General features: G+C 41.3%; 1 long non-coding RNA gene across 1 annotated transcript; it reads left to right on the top strand.

The window, feature by feature from the left end:
- The first annotated feature begins 1,430 nt into the window (after nt 1-1,430).
- LOC142826671 (uncharacterized) lies at nt 1,431-9,010 on the top strand. Its single transcript, XR_012900866.1, has 2 exons — nt 1,431-1,763; nt 8,859-9,010. It is a non-coding gene; the product is annotated as an uncharacterized LOC142826671 (long non-coding RNA).
- Nucleotides 9,011-13,272: the final 4,262 nt, after the last annotated feature.

Here is a 13,272-nt window from a genome sequence, read left to right as displayed (position 1 = left end):
CTGTAATGCCAGCCTAGCTCTAGGAAGGTTTTTCTATGGGTGTGGGTGGGTGGAGTGAGGAAGAAAGCACTTTAAGGCTATGTCTACACTATGGGGTTTTTTGCACAGAAACAGCCATTTTTTTCACAAAAACCCACAGAGTGTCCATACCTCAAGCGCATTTTTGCACAAGAAAATTTACAGTAAAACGGCAGAACAGAGGGCTTTTTGTGATGTAGGTATACCTCTTTCTATGAGGAATAACTCCTTTTTGTGCAAGAGTTCTTGCACAAAAAGTTGTGTGTGGACACTCAACAGGTGTTTCTTGCACAAAAAGAGCCTATCAGAAAAAGCACAGGTGCTCTGATGGCCATTCTGTGAATGGCAATCAGAACTTTCTTGTGCAAGAGCGTCCATGCAGTGTGGATGCTCTCTTGCTCAAAAAGTGCATCGCGATGTGCTTTGAGGTGTGGACATGCTGTTGCGCAAGAAGCCTGTAGTGTAGACGTAGCCTAACTGAGGAGTTACTGCTGCAAAAAAATTGCTTTTAGATAGTTGGAGTGTAAGGGGAAGGGAAAAAGGGGAGAAAGTTTTGTAAAATTATACTCTTTTATTTTTAAACTCAAAATGGCCTGAAAGGTTTGCAAAAGCTTGGCTTCCACAAGGTTCCCTCCCATCCCTAATTATAAGTGATATCCGGTTCATATTTATGTTGCTGTGTATTACATTTGTGGTTTTGAATGACACTGTATATTTTGTGGTTAAATTCTAGATTTCTGTTTATCTGTGTTTTTGTGGCGTTCTCACCATGTTATCTGAGTGTAAATAGGTAAGCACAACTGGTATAGCCAGCCTATATGTGGTGGAAGAATGGCAAGACTAGGACTAAGAAGACCCTATTCCCCCCCCCCCCATGACCAATATAAGAACTGCCCAGTATCATTGTTCTTTGTCTTAGGGTGTTTCTAGACTACAGGGTTTTGTTGACAAAAGTGGACTTTTGTCGACAAAACTATACCTGTGTCTACACTACCACCGAGTTCTGTCGACAGAACATGGCAGCTTTGTTGATGGTGGTAAACCTCATTCTATGAGGAATAATGCCTTTTTTCAACAGAGTTATGTCGAAAAAAGGCATTATTGTATCCACACTGTGCTTTTTCAAAAGAGAGCATCTAGACTCTCTGTCGAAAAAGCGGCTTGCTTTGTCGACAGAACTGGCTGTAGTCTAGACGCTCTTTTTCGACAGAGGCTTTGTTGACAGTATCTGTCGACAAAGCCTCTGTCAAAAAAAGCCTGTAGTCTAGAGAACCCTTGGAGAAAAGGATAGTAGGCAAAGCCATGTCAGAGCTGGTGAGCCACACAGAAGGAGTTCGCTGCAATTCTTAAAAGGAGTAGAAACGTACTCTTCACCTTGTCCCCCACAGCACAACAGAGACCTAAGAGGCACAGCTTAACCCTTTGTTATTAAACAGTAAGAAGCATGATAGTACTAGAATGTCCCTGCTTAATAACATTCTGTTTCTATGTAGTCACTTTAGTGTAAATTCTGTGTTCTTTACTTAGACCAAACTTAGATTGGCCGAGTGTCAAAAATGTGTGCCACATAAGTGCTACTTTAAAAAAAAAAAACTCATTGAGGTTCAATGATCACAGGACTTTAGAATAACCAGCTTCATAACTGATTTCTGAGTCCAAATAACTACGTGCAGTAGAGTGAACCCAATGGCTGCTGATGTGAGAAGACAGTGAGGCCCAAATCCTTGAAGATGACTACAGCAAAGGTCTAGTTTGAAGGAAAAATTGTAGTGGCTAAGCTAAATGCTTCCAATGTTTTAGTTGTAAATCTCCACCACGTTCTAAAGCTAGTTCCGAAGGCAGAGTAGCAGCCAGGGTGGGTTAGCTTGCCCTGCTAGATAATCCCAATATTTCTTTTATGCAAAAAACAAGAAACCAGTCCTCACTCAGGCAAAATGGCAATAGAAATAACTGCAAGAGTTCTGCCTGGTTCAGGTCTGTAGGGGTTGAACCAGATGGCGATATTTTCAGTGCTCTTCCATTTCTGTGTATTGGTTTTCTCTTCTCTGGTTCTGATCTTCCAAGCCATGACTTGGGGTTCCAACTTGTTTGGCTGCTTTCAATTTACAGTCTTCTGATGTCACTTGGGACATTATGGGACAACAAAATAGACTTCTCCAACATCTACACACTGGTTTTTCCTGGAACAGAATGGCTACAGATTTAGACCTCAGTGAGGGATCCCTGTGTAGACCTAGTGAAAATCGATTTTCAGTTAGCATAGGCCAACATAACCAGGATAGCACTGGTGTAATGTAGAGTAGAATTTGGACCAAACTAGCTTGGAAACTTTCTGAATGAAAGGTCTTCAATAGATGTTGGAGAATTCGATCAGCTTTTCTAGTAAGGATTAGTGGTAACTGACTACTGAAAACAACTGTAAAAGCTATTTATAGCAACAAGTATATTCAAGCAAGAGTTACTGATATTTTTTCCAGATAAGTTGAAACAGAAGATGTTGGCTACAGATAATTGTTAATTTTGCTTTGCAGCTGCATGCTACGCTTTCTCCAGTTCACTGTGTTACACTTCACAAGCTCAGTCTGCCTTCTCAAATTAAAAGACAATTAGGATCTGATCCTGCCCTTGTTTAAATAAATGGGAGTTTTGCTATTAACTTTAATGGGATTAGGATTGGAATCAGAGTATTGTAGGTGGCTTCATGCCAAGTGAAATAAAGAGGAGAAAAAGACATCCAGTTTCTAGAAGCATCTGCCTGCAATTTTGTGTAGGCAAGAGGCAAACCAGTATGTTTTTTGCTGGGGTTAATGAAGCAGTTGATGGAGTTGTTCATACAAGATGGTTCTCTAAACACTTACTTTTGCTTATACTGTATATGGATTCCATCAGCTAATCTTGTGGCAGAAAAACAAAGGCTGCAGTGAGAAACAAAATAATGTGGGCCTTGTCTATATTAGTAATATTCTCTGTGCGCTCCACAAGGACACTTGTAGGGCCTCCAGGCAAGGCTCTACTTGCCTTGTCCTTGATTACAGAACTGAGGATTACTTGTGGTGTATGGCACTTTAAAAACCACAGTGGACTTGTGCAATGATAGCAATGCAGGGTATCTGAATGTGGGATTCAAACTCTCAGCCCCTTGTTCCCTGGCCATTAAGAGGCTGGAAAGCTGCACTCTTTGCAGGAAGGAGGACCCTTTGCCACGTTCTGTCATCCTCTCTAGCTGACTCGGGTTGGCAATGGTTAGCTCCGGAGAGAACTGTGTCTGGGCATCTTTAGCGGCAAGACTCACTCTCTGGATGCAATGCTGAATGGAGAAGGTTGAGTCCAAAGGGTGGAAGACAATATTTTGATTTATTTTTATTTTCATTTTCTGAGGAATGCTTTTGAAGCAATCGGAAATACACAAGACCCACTTTGATCTTGAATGATCTTAAATAAATAAGATCATTTATTTGGCACTGTGACGGGGTGCTCCCACCCCGCATTCGGGGTGTCTGGGGTGAGGGCGGGAGGACGCGCTGGGGGGTGGAGAGCCGATGCGCCGCAGGGACGGCGGGCCGAGCTGCTGGTCAGGGGCTCGGTGCGGCGAGCGACGGGTGGCAAGGAGCGCCTCCGGGCGAGGCCCAGAGAGGAGGGGCTAGAGAGGCGCCGGCGTCTGACGTCACGGAGGAAGGGGGGTTGCCAGGCGGCGTGGAGGAGATGACGGGCGGGGCCAGGGCTGGCGGGGGATTTAAAACCGGGTCTGGTGCCGCGGAAGGAGGAAAGGGAGAACAGGGAGCCGAGGAGGAGGAGGAAGGAGAGGTGAGGTGAGGCCGGGACATGTGGAAGGGCCTGGCCCTTAGGAAGGGCGGAGTAGGAAGTGGCCGAGGACGGGGTCGTGTAGCTCGTGAGCGGGTGTGTTTTGGGGCACTTCCCCCATTCGCTAGGGAGGGACTGTGAGTCCCTACCTTCAGGGCCCTGGGCCGGGGTTCGGAGAGGGGGTGGGCCCGAACCCTCCTACTCCGTTGGCCGGAAAGGCATCCTTGGGCATTCAGCATACAAGAAGGACTGGGGAGTGGCTGGGTTTTCGCCGCGGATTGTGGTGAGAGATACTGGACTGGCCGGGGTGAACAATAAAAACGGGCATCAGCAGCCCTTTCGGGGGAGAGCTAGTCGAGACTCTTTTACAGGCACAAACCAAAATATTTTCCTCTTCAGGTCCCACATAAAGGACTAGTGGAGTCCATTTTCCTGTGATACCCACTCAGCAGAATTGTGGAAGGGTTAATGTATAATGCCCAATAGAGCTGTACTTTGAACACTATTGTAACTATTAGTGGAAGGGAGGTTCCCATAGTTCGTATCTTGTTTGCCACTTAATTAGGACAGGATTTTGGAGTGCTGTGCACTCCTGTCTGCCCCATTACCTTCCACCAGTTCCCTACAGTTGAAAACCTCCAACAGCATAGCTGGAAGTTGCTCTGAAGTGGTGGAGAGTCTGTGCTGCAAAGCTGAAGGTGCCAAGTTCCAACTCTGATAATGCATAAAGAGTAAGACTGGTTATAATTGCACATAAGAGAATTTGTTTTGAAGAATGTGGCTCAGTGTAGGGGGCCTAAACAAAGCCTCAGGAGTCCTGGTGCTGCCATTGGCCTGCTGTGTAACCTTGGGCAAATTACTGTACCTCCATGTGCCTCCATTTTCTCATCTGCAAACTGGGGATAATCATGTGTAAAGCACTCTCAGATCAACAAATGATAAATATTGTGTAAGAACGAAATGTGATTGAGAAAAGCTAGAGAGTGGGGCTTATTCCTGGTTTGAAAATCAAACTCCAAGTTTTCTCACTCACCTAAAAGATTTTATATTTTCAAAAATAGCCAAAAACACCCTGGTATTCTTATGTTGGACAGTTTCTAACCCTGAGCGTGTTTGTCTGTGGAATTCTGGTTTAGGTCCCTCTGTTTCAGAGGTGTAACAATGTGTAATTATATAACTTGATCTGCAGCTACACAGATGTAAATCACATAGGCATGTTATCGCTCTGTGTAATCAATTATTTGTTTGTCATTTGGGTACAAGAAGTGCTTAGTTCAGTGTTAGAAATAACTGGGCTACATCTCTGTCTACAAGCATTAGCATGAAGTATTGAATTATTCAGCAGGGGAGCTATTGCTAAAAGATATACGCTGATATATCTAGCGTTTTTTCATTCCCTGTTAATGCTTCATGCACCGAACAACCAGCTAGTTTTGCACAACTGTAAAACAAAATGTGCATGCTTCTGAACCTCTCCTGTTTATGGCTGTTCTGATTAATCTTTAACTTTTAGAAACAAATTTATTGCTTTCCTGCGCTTGCTGGGAGTTCAGTTCACTATGATTTGAATCCTGCTTTTCATTTTTGGAGCTGTCTGTTTTTTATACTAATCCTCATTGTATGTTACAATCATAAAAATTCTTTTGCTGTGGGTCAGAAACTGAATATTGAACAACATCGTAAAAACCTCACACCAAGCTGTTACCTGGCCAAGGGCATTTACATTGTTCTTGTTATGATGGGTAACTAAGGAACTTTGTGTTCTGAAGTCAGGGCTAGAAAAATCTCTCAGCAGATGAGATGGTGGGAAAATCTATGCTACCACTTAACTTGATGTCATTTAGGTCACCCAGGAGTGTGGGGGAAAAAAATTCTCCTGAGTGACGTAAGGTACATTGCTGTCTACGCCACGCTATGTTGGCAGGAGACATTCTCTCACCAACATAGCTTCTGCTTCTCATTGAGGCAGAGTAATTGCATCAATGGGAGAATGCTCAACATGCAACTTTCTCATGCTGGCACCAGTGCAGCTGTGTATCTGTGTGGAGGTGTTCAGGTGATATAACCGCACTAGGGGGCTGATTCAAAGCCCACTGAAGCTAATGGAAAAATGTCAGGTTTTTTGGGGGGGGCGAAGCGGGCGGGGGTCAGGCCTCAGGACGATACTTCCAATTTCCTCTGATTATTTCATAGTATCAGGAAGGAATATATGTTAAAATGTTGCACTGCAAGCTTTTTGGAGGCTGGGACATCTTTTTGCTCAGTCATATGGTGCCTGAGGGCCTGCTCCAAGTCTAACACTGCAAGGCACTATAGCAATACAAATCAATAATAGTCATGATTATTAAGTTTGTGCCTTTTGGTAGGTGATAGTTTTAATTTTCTTGCAACGTGTAACTTATTTTTTTCATTGCAAACCCTGTCTTTTTTTAAATCCTTGACCCCTCACAGTCTAATTCCACAATTTGCTGTATGATGAATAGGTGAAAGAAGCATCTGAGATAAGTTTTCCACAATGTAATGAGTGACAAGGAGGCTCTTTTGCTGCTTGTCAAGGAATAGGTGATGGCAAAAATTGGATTCTGGGCACAGAGAACTGCACCCACCAGTCCCGTCCCCATTTTCTGGAAGCAGGGATTTTAAAAATGAACCCTTAAAATACTGGAATGTTACAGTGTTACAACCTGTTGATTGCCCAGCTGAGAGGAAGGATGGTCCAATGGGTAGACCATCACCCAGGGACTAGGTGGCCTATATCCAATTCATGTCCCACCATAGATTTCATGTGAATTTGGGCAAATCATTAAGGCTCAGATTTTTAAAGGTAATTAAGTATTGTCCCACTTAGCACTCTACCACCTAAATGACTTCATTGAATAGCTTACAAGGCCAGAAAGGACCAGTATGTTCATCTATCTTCGGGCATGAAACTGGCCACAGAACTTCCCCCAGAACTATTCCTACGTCAACTCTTTTAGAAGAACAATATGCATCTTCAGTCTTACTTTCAAAAGTGAGGTAGGCAGCCAGGAACATGTCCCAGTTAAAGTCAATGGGACTTAGGAGCCTAAGTGTCTCAATCACTTGAAAATGACACTTAGGCTCCTAAGTGAATTAGGCACAGATAATGTCCGAGGATCAGATTTTCAAAGGTATTTAAGCATTTACAGATTAGATAATCCCACCTTTCAAAGAGCCTAAGCAAGCTGAGTGCCTAAGTCCCATTGACTTAGATAAGAGTTAAGCATCTAACCAGCCTGTGCACTGGTGGGAGTCCTACTAGGCAACTATCTTTGAAAATCTGGTCCTTAGTCTCTCTGTGTCTCAGTTCTCTGTCTCTGTACGTGTGTTTGCTAGCAAGCTAGCTAGCTACACGTGTGAGTACACGCACACACACACACTGTAATAGTACTTTTCTACATCAGAGAGGCATTGACATTAATTGTGAGATGCTCAGATACTGGCGTGGCCCACTTTACTGTAGGATCTTGCAGACAGTGCTCTCTTTTACTACCTACGGATCATTAAGGATACCTCTACATGGCAGCTGGGGAGTATGATTGGTAGCTTGGGTAGCTGTATATGTATTAGTTCTGCTCCAGGTAATGCCTAAAAATAGCCATGTAACTATAGTGGCTTAGGCTAGCTGCCTCAATACAATCCTGTTTGATACATACATCCATGGCTAGCCTGAGTCACCACACTGCTATTTTTAGATGCTAGCTCAAGCAGGGTTAGTGTGTGTATGCCTGTCTGGGCTGTGAAGAAGTGCCCTGAGGGTCTATGGCTCCTGGAAGCAGGTTTTCTCCTCTCCAACCAGGCTAGGAATCCTCTTTCCTCCCCTGTCCTGGGTAGAAGGTGCCTCCTCCACCCATGAAGGACCCTGCTTCTACTTCAAGTAGTGTTGGGAGGGAGGAAATGAGACTCAGCAGCATCTGGGGACACAGACTTCCTGCAGTAGAATTATCAAGTGGCCCTGCAGCTCCAAAAGGGCGTTAGTTCTAGCGGTGGCAATGGGTGGACGTGCGGTAGCTAGGGAAGAGCACAATTCTGCAACAATTCTGCAACAAATTCCACAGCCTCATAATTGAGGAATATACAAGGCTCTGACCATGGCAATAGCTTCACCTTCCTTTGGCTGCAATAAAAACAGGCTTGGTTGGTTTTTATTCCAGTGCATACACAGTTCCTCTAATTACAATCAAACTCTTTATGAACCAGAGTGTCCGCTGCTTCAACAACAATGGAGGTGTTTTAGCAATTGTTTGACTCCCTTCTGTGATGTTTTTTCAAACTGATAATTGCTTATCCCTCCAATGCATTATTGGAGAGCCACCAAATTAGGAAGGGGATGTTCTGAGAGTTTCCAGAAGCATACCGTTGCTATGGGAAACCTCTTCATGAATCTACATCTTAAGTATGTTTGTTTCTTATCTTTCTCTTGGCTCTCAGAGAGGAAATTGTAGTGTGGGGAGGATAGAGATAGCTTTAAACAGGAAAATTCAACTTGTCTTGACGTTCCTGTTTTCCCTTAGAAATTAGTTTTCTCCCATGCACTTCTGGAAATAGTCTCCCAAGTAGCCTGGGTTCTGACACAGCCTAGCCCTTGCTTAGCATATGAGATTTACTGAGAGCATTGTATCTTGGTGTAAAATATAGCTGCAGGTATTAAGAGTATGTGACACAAGTTAAATCACATCTTAAGTGAAGTTCTGGGTGTAAAACTATGATGCAGTCACTGAAAAAGTCATACACTGGCCACAGTCAGACCCAATAGTGAAATAGTCACACAGACTTACAAGGCTAGTGTGGTGAGCCACTGGGTCTTACATTTCCTAAGTACTGTCATGTGTAATCTTAATATTAAATTGAATGTAGCACTGATCAGGAAACTTAAAGTTCCAATACTCAGGATATGTCTAGATACCTGTCTCTTGTTGTTTTCCTCCTAGAAGCTGATACAGATTTTTCCATATGCAGATAACTGAAAGTCTTTACTATCATCATTGACTATTTAATGTGCTTTGCTTTCTACCCAGGTGTGAATATTGCCTTCTGTACTGAGAAAAAGGTGATGATTCCAACTCCTACCTGGATTCAGATACATCAGAATGAGGATTATTTGCAGTAATTTATCACCTCCACTGCTGATTCTTGCTTGATCTTGATTAAAAGAGAAATTGATGAGTGATGATTATTTTAAATGATGCTATTTTAGAGTTACTTACGTGTGCTGTGTAATTATATAAAACTTCCAAAATAAAATCCAAAGCATTTTTGCAAGATATATGCAGAAAAGTTAAGTTAATATTGAAAGAGTGGTTTGCTTCTTTAATTCATGAAGTGCAAATCTCATTTAGACATTGAAATATTTTGCAGCTAAAGGAGATGAGCATATACGTCTCAGTCTGCCAGGGTTCAAATGTGTTACACCAGTGAAGACACCGAAAGGAGGAATGTTTCTAAAGAGCTTGAAACAGATGTGGGATTAATTTCTAACACACACTGTTTTTGTAACCTTGCTTTCATGATTAGCCGTTACCCTGTCTATCTCAATAGCAAAATATCAAATGTTAAGATTGTTCCATGCAGGTAAATGCAACATGCCTCATAATGGAGTAGTGTTAAAAGTAAGTATCCAGCATTCTGTAAGTTTCAAAGACAGGTGGCTGTAGCCAATCAGAAATTCTTTTGAGGTTAGATTCAAATCCCTGTATCTAAAACAGTCCAGCTAATTCAGTGATGGACAGTATGCTAATTTGGGAAAAGCCTGTTTTTTCAAGTTCATATGTAGCCAAGTTGTAAAGACTCAACTGGCCCAAGATGGCAGAAATCCATTGAGATCCAGTTGATCGGATGACATTTCCTCCATTTGGGGCTAAAATCAGCTTACGAGATGTTGGAGTTGTTGAACGAATGCTTTAGCTCATACTAGGTCTAGAAGTAACACTCAACCCAACCATCTCCATTCATCACTACTTCTAAATAATGATAGAAATGTAAGTAAATTACTCTGTAATTCCTAGGAAAGTATCCCTAACATTTTCCAGGCCAGGACCAGATGAACTGAAGTAAAGATTTGCATTCAGGAGTTTATCCCAGTTTCAACACTAGATTCAGGATAAGGTTCAACCCAGGATCTACTTTGGCAGATGTCTCCAGAGGAGTTCTTCTTGGACTTCCCTTTCATGTAGCCTTTAAATTTCTATGTACAGAAATCCATATAAAATTATGCTTATCGGGCCCTTCTGTTTCCCTCCTCTGCCCAGTTCTGAAGCAGTTCTGGGTCTTTCTTATTTTGGAGGGACAATAGAGCCTTTCTTTTACTGAACCCAAGGCCACAGACTTCCTTAATCTGCCTCTGGAGGAAAGAAAGGGAAGGTGCTAAAATAACTTTGGTTTGAATAGGATAAAAGTCCATTGTCAACTAATAGCACACTGTTTTCAGTCAATTTAACCATTTAGAAGTTAGCTGATATCCAGGACTTAGTGAAGTGCTGGGATCTATGTTTCCATTTACCCTCCCCCCTCCCCCACTGTGCTAACTAGGACGAAAGTTTTCAGGATGTTGAAAGATATTGGGTTGGGAATATCGGTAAAAGTCTGTCTTTTCCTGCCTTCCCATTACTGGAACCTACTCCCATTTGCTAAAGCTAATTTATCAGCAAGTATTCTCTCAAAGCAAGCTAAGGGGCACATTTAATGCAGAAGCTAGGAGGCTCCATGAAAAGCAGCAGAGTTACATCATTGTTTGAGAGATGTGTAGGGACCTTTGGTAAAGCTGATCAGAAAATATTTTTTTCCGCCCACAGAAAATTTCAACTTTTTGTCCCCAAAATAAAACTCCATCCCCTCAAAGTTTTCATTTTCTGCCCACCAACCTCCACTCCATTGCCCTGAATTTTAAGTTTCTAGGTTTTCAGTTTTTCCGACACAAAATATTGAGGACACAAATATTGAGATTTGTTTTGTCAAAATCTCAGTTTTCAGTTTTAAAAAGAGTTTGAACATTTTCACCTAGGCCTAGGTTGGGCTGAAGAGGCCTTAATAATTTTCAATGTGATGAACAGAGAGTAAGTAAGGAGAGTTCTCTGTTTGCATCTTATTGGCTCTCAACCTTTCCAGACTATTGTACTTTTCAGTAGTTTGATTTGTCTTGCATACTCCCAAGTTTCACCTGACACAAAACTACTTGCTTACAAAATCAGACATAAAAATACAAAAATGTCACAGCACATATTACTGAATAGTGTTATTTTCTAATTTTTACCATAAAATTATAAAATAAACTAATTAGAATAGAAATATTGTACTTACATTTCAATGCACTGTACACAGCAGTATAAACAAATCATTTTCTGTATGAGATTTTAGTTTGTCCTGACTTCTCTAGTGCTTTTTTATGTAGTATGTTTTAAATGAGGCAAACATCAAGATGAGTTTATGTACTCCCTGGTAGACATCTGCATATCCCCCAGCCTTCACGTGTCCCTGGTTGAGAAACACTGTCATATAAGATACCAACTTTAATTTCACAGCAGTTGCGTTTGAATTTCAGTGATTTTACACCCCTCTTGTGATTGTTTTGGTTTTTTTGAAAACTAATGATCACTGATTCATATAATAGGAACGTTAATTACATTGTGGAACTCATTATTGCTAGAACTGATGCAAATATGGGAATTTTTGTATGCACAGTTTGTCCTCTTTCATTAAAATATTAAGATTAAGAGAAAAGACTCAAAATTTGGGAAATTTTAACCAGAATTATTGCCCCCTTTTTGTTATGTGCAATAGATAATTTTATTTTTGGGAAGTAAATTACAGTGTAGATGTAATGCAGTTAATCACTGTCATAGTTAAATTTTCTTCTATTAATTTATTAATTATAGGCATTATAAAGTAATTACAGTCAAAGCGATGCAGGCTATTTTTGTGTGTGCAAGTGATGGCTGGGATGGATCCAAGCCAGAGAGGAGAGTGGTACCCTTAGAATGAGAAGCTGAAAAAACAAGGGTGTTTCTTTACACTCCCTTCACTGAGGGGGATTCTGTTTGTTGCCTTTGTTCTAAGAGTTAAACCCCGTATGTGGTAGCTCCCACACTGAAGGTTTCTAAAATGCTCATAAAAAGGAAAATGAAAACAATGTCTGTATATCTATATCCTATAAAGAAAAGTAGTTCATTCCATATAGTTGAGAGGAAAGAAAACCCAGCGGGGGGAAAGGGGGAACCCTAACCCTATTTATTAACCATCCTCTTGTGACTTGAGTGTCACAATGCAAAATTAATGTTACTTTTGGCTCTTATTCTACAAGGGGATAATAACCTCATTTTTGTTTGTTTCCTGATGCTAGCCCTGTGGTTGTGAGCTGATAGAAGGCAATGTTTCTACTTCCTGAATCCTCTGAATAAAGCATGCTTTCTGCACAGATGCTTTTTAAGAAAGGGAACATTGTGTTTTCTGCTTTGAGAGATGTTTATGTTGGTTCTTTGGATGAACAAAGTTAGTTAAAAAGTAGAAAAATATTTTAGCAGGTTTAAATTTATTGCACTGAAGTATATTTCCCCTTGAATGGGTTAGAGCAGCTGACAGATTATTTATATAACTATTACTTAGTTATGCTATTTGAAAGGTTTTAATTTTGTTTTGTGTTTCTATTTAGACACTCAGCAGCATTTTTCATTGTTTCTAGGTTTCTTCTTTTCAAGAAAATATTACAGCAAAACAACAAACTTAAATGTAAAGTTCAGAATGTCTAGATTCAATGTTGAAAATAGCAAGTGAATCTATCCCATATATTGCATAGATGTTCTAATTTAGGCAACTACTGAGCATAGATAAACTCCCCCCACACAATGTTCCCTCTAATCTTTTCCATCCTGGTGGAGAATAATTTTTGTATGTGCACCAAGGCATCAATAGAAACAAAAAACCTAGTGGTGGGTGCTCTGCTAATCAGCTTGGCGGCATTTGAATTTCTCCTGGAAGTCCACATAAGTGTCCCGCTTACAGGGAACACTACCCCACACCTTCTTCAGCTTCAGAGTTGAGAAGGTTATTCATTTTCCATAGCCATTTATTACTATGACACCAGAGAGCCTCAGTTGTGGTAGGAACTTTAGATTGAGCCCTCCAAAGTCAATTTATACAGATAACAGAATTAGAAAGCACTGGACCAGGTGTCAGGAGATCTGGGTTCCTTACATTTCTTATTCTGCCTGCTGGGTGAGCATGGGCAAGCCATTTTGCCCCTCTGTGCCTCTGTTTCCCATCTAGAAAATGGGGATAATGATACTGACTTCCTTGTAAAGAGTTTTGAGACCTACAGATCATAACTAGAGATTATAACTATGGCTACCTAATAGTGTGTCCCTCCAAAATGGATTGGCTATAAACTGACAAACTAGAGGTGAAAGATTTTATATTCCATTTGTATCTCTTTCTTGACCT

The sequence above is a fragment of the Pelodiscus sinensis genome, chromosome 1 (genome assembly GCF_049634645.1).
Source record: "Pelodiscus sinensis isolate JC-2024 chromosome 1, ASM4963464v1, whole genome shotgun sequence".
NCBI lineage: Eukaryota > Metazoa > Chordata > Testudines > Trionychidae > Pelodiscus > Pelodiscus sinensis.
The sequence above is the reverse complement of the archived record's forward strand: the minus strand, read 5'-3'. Positions and strand labels throughout refer to the sequence as shown.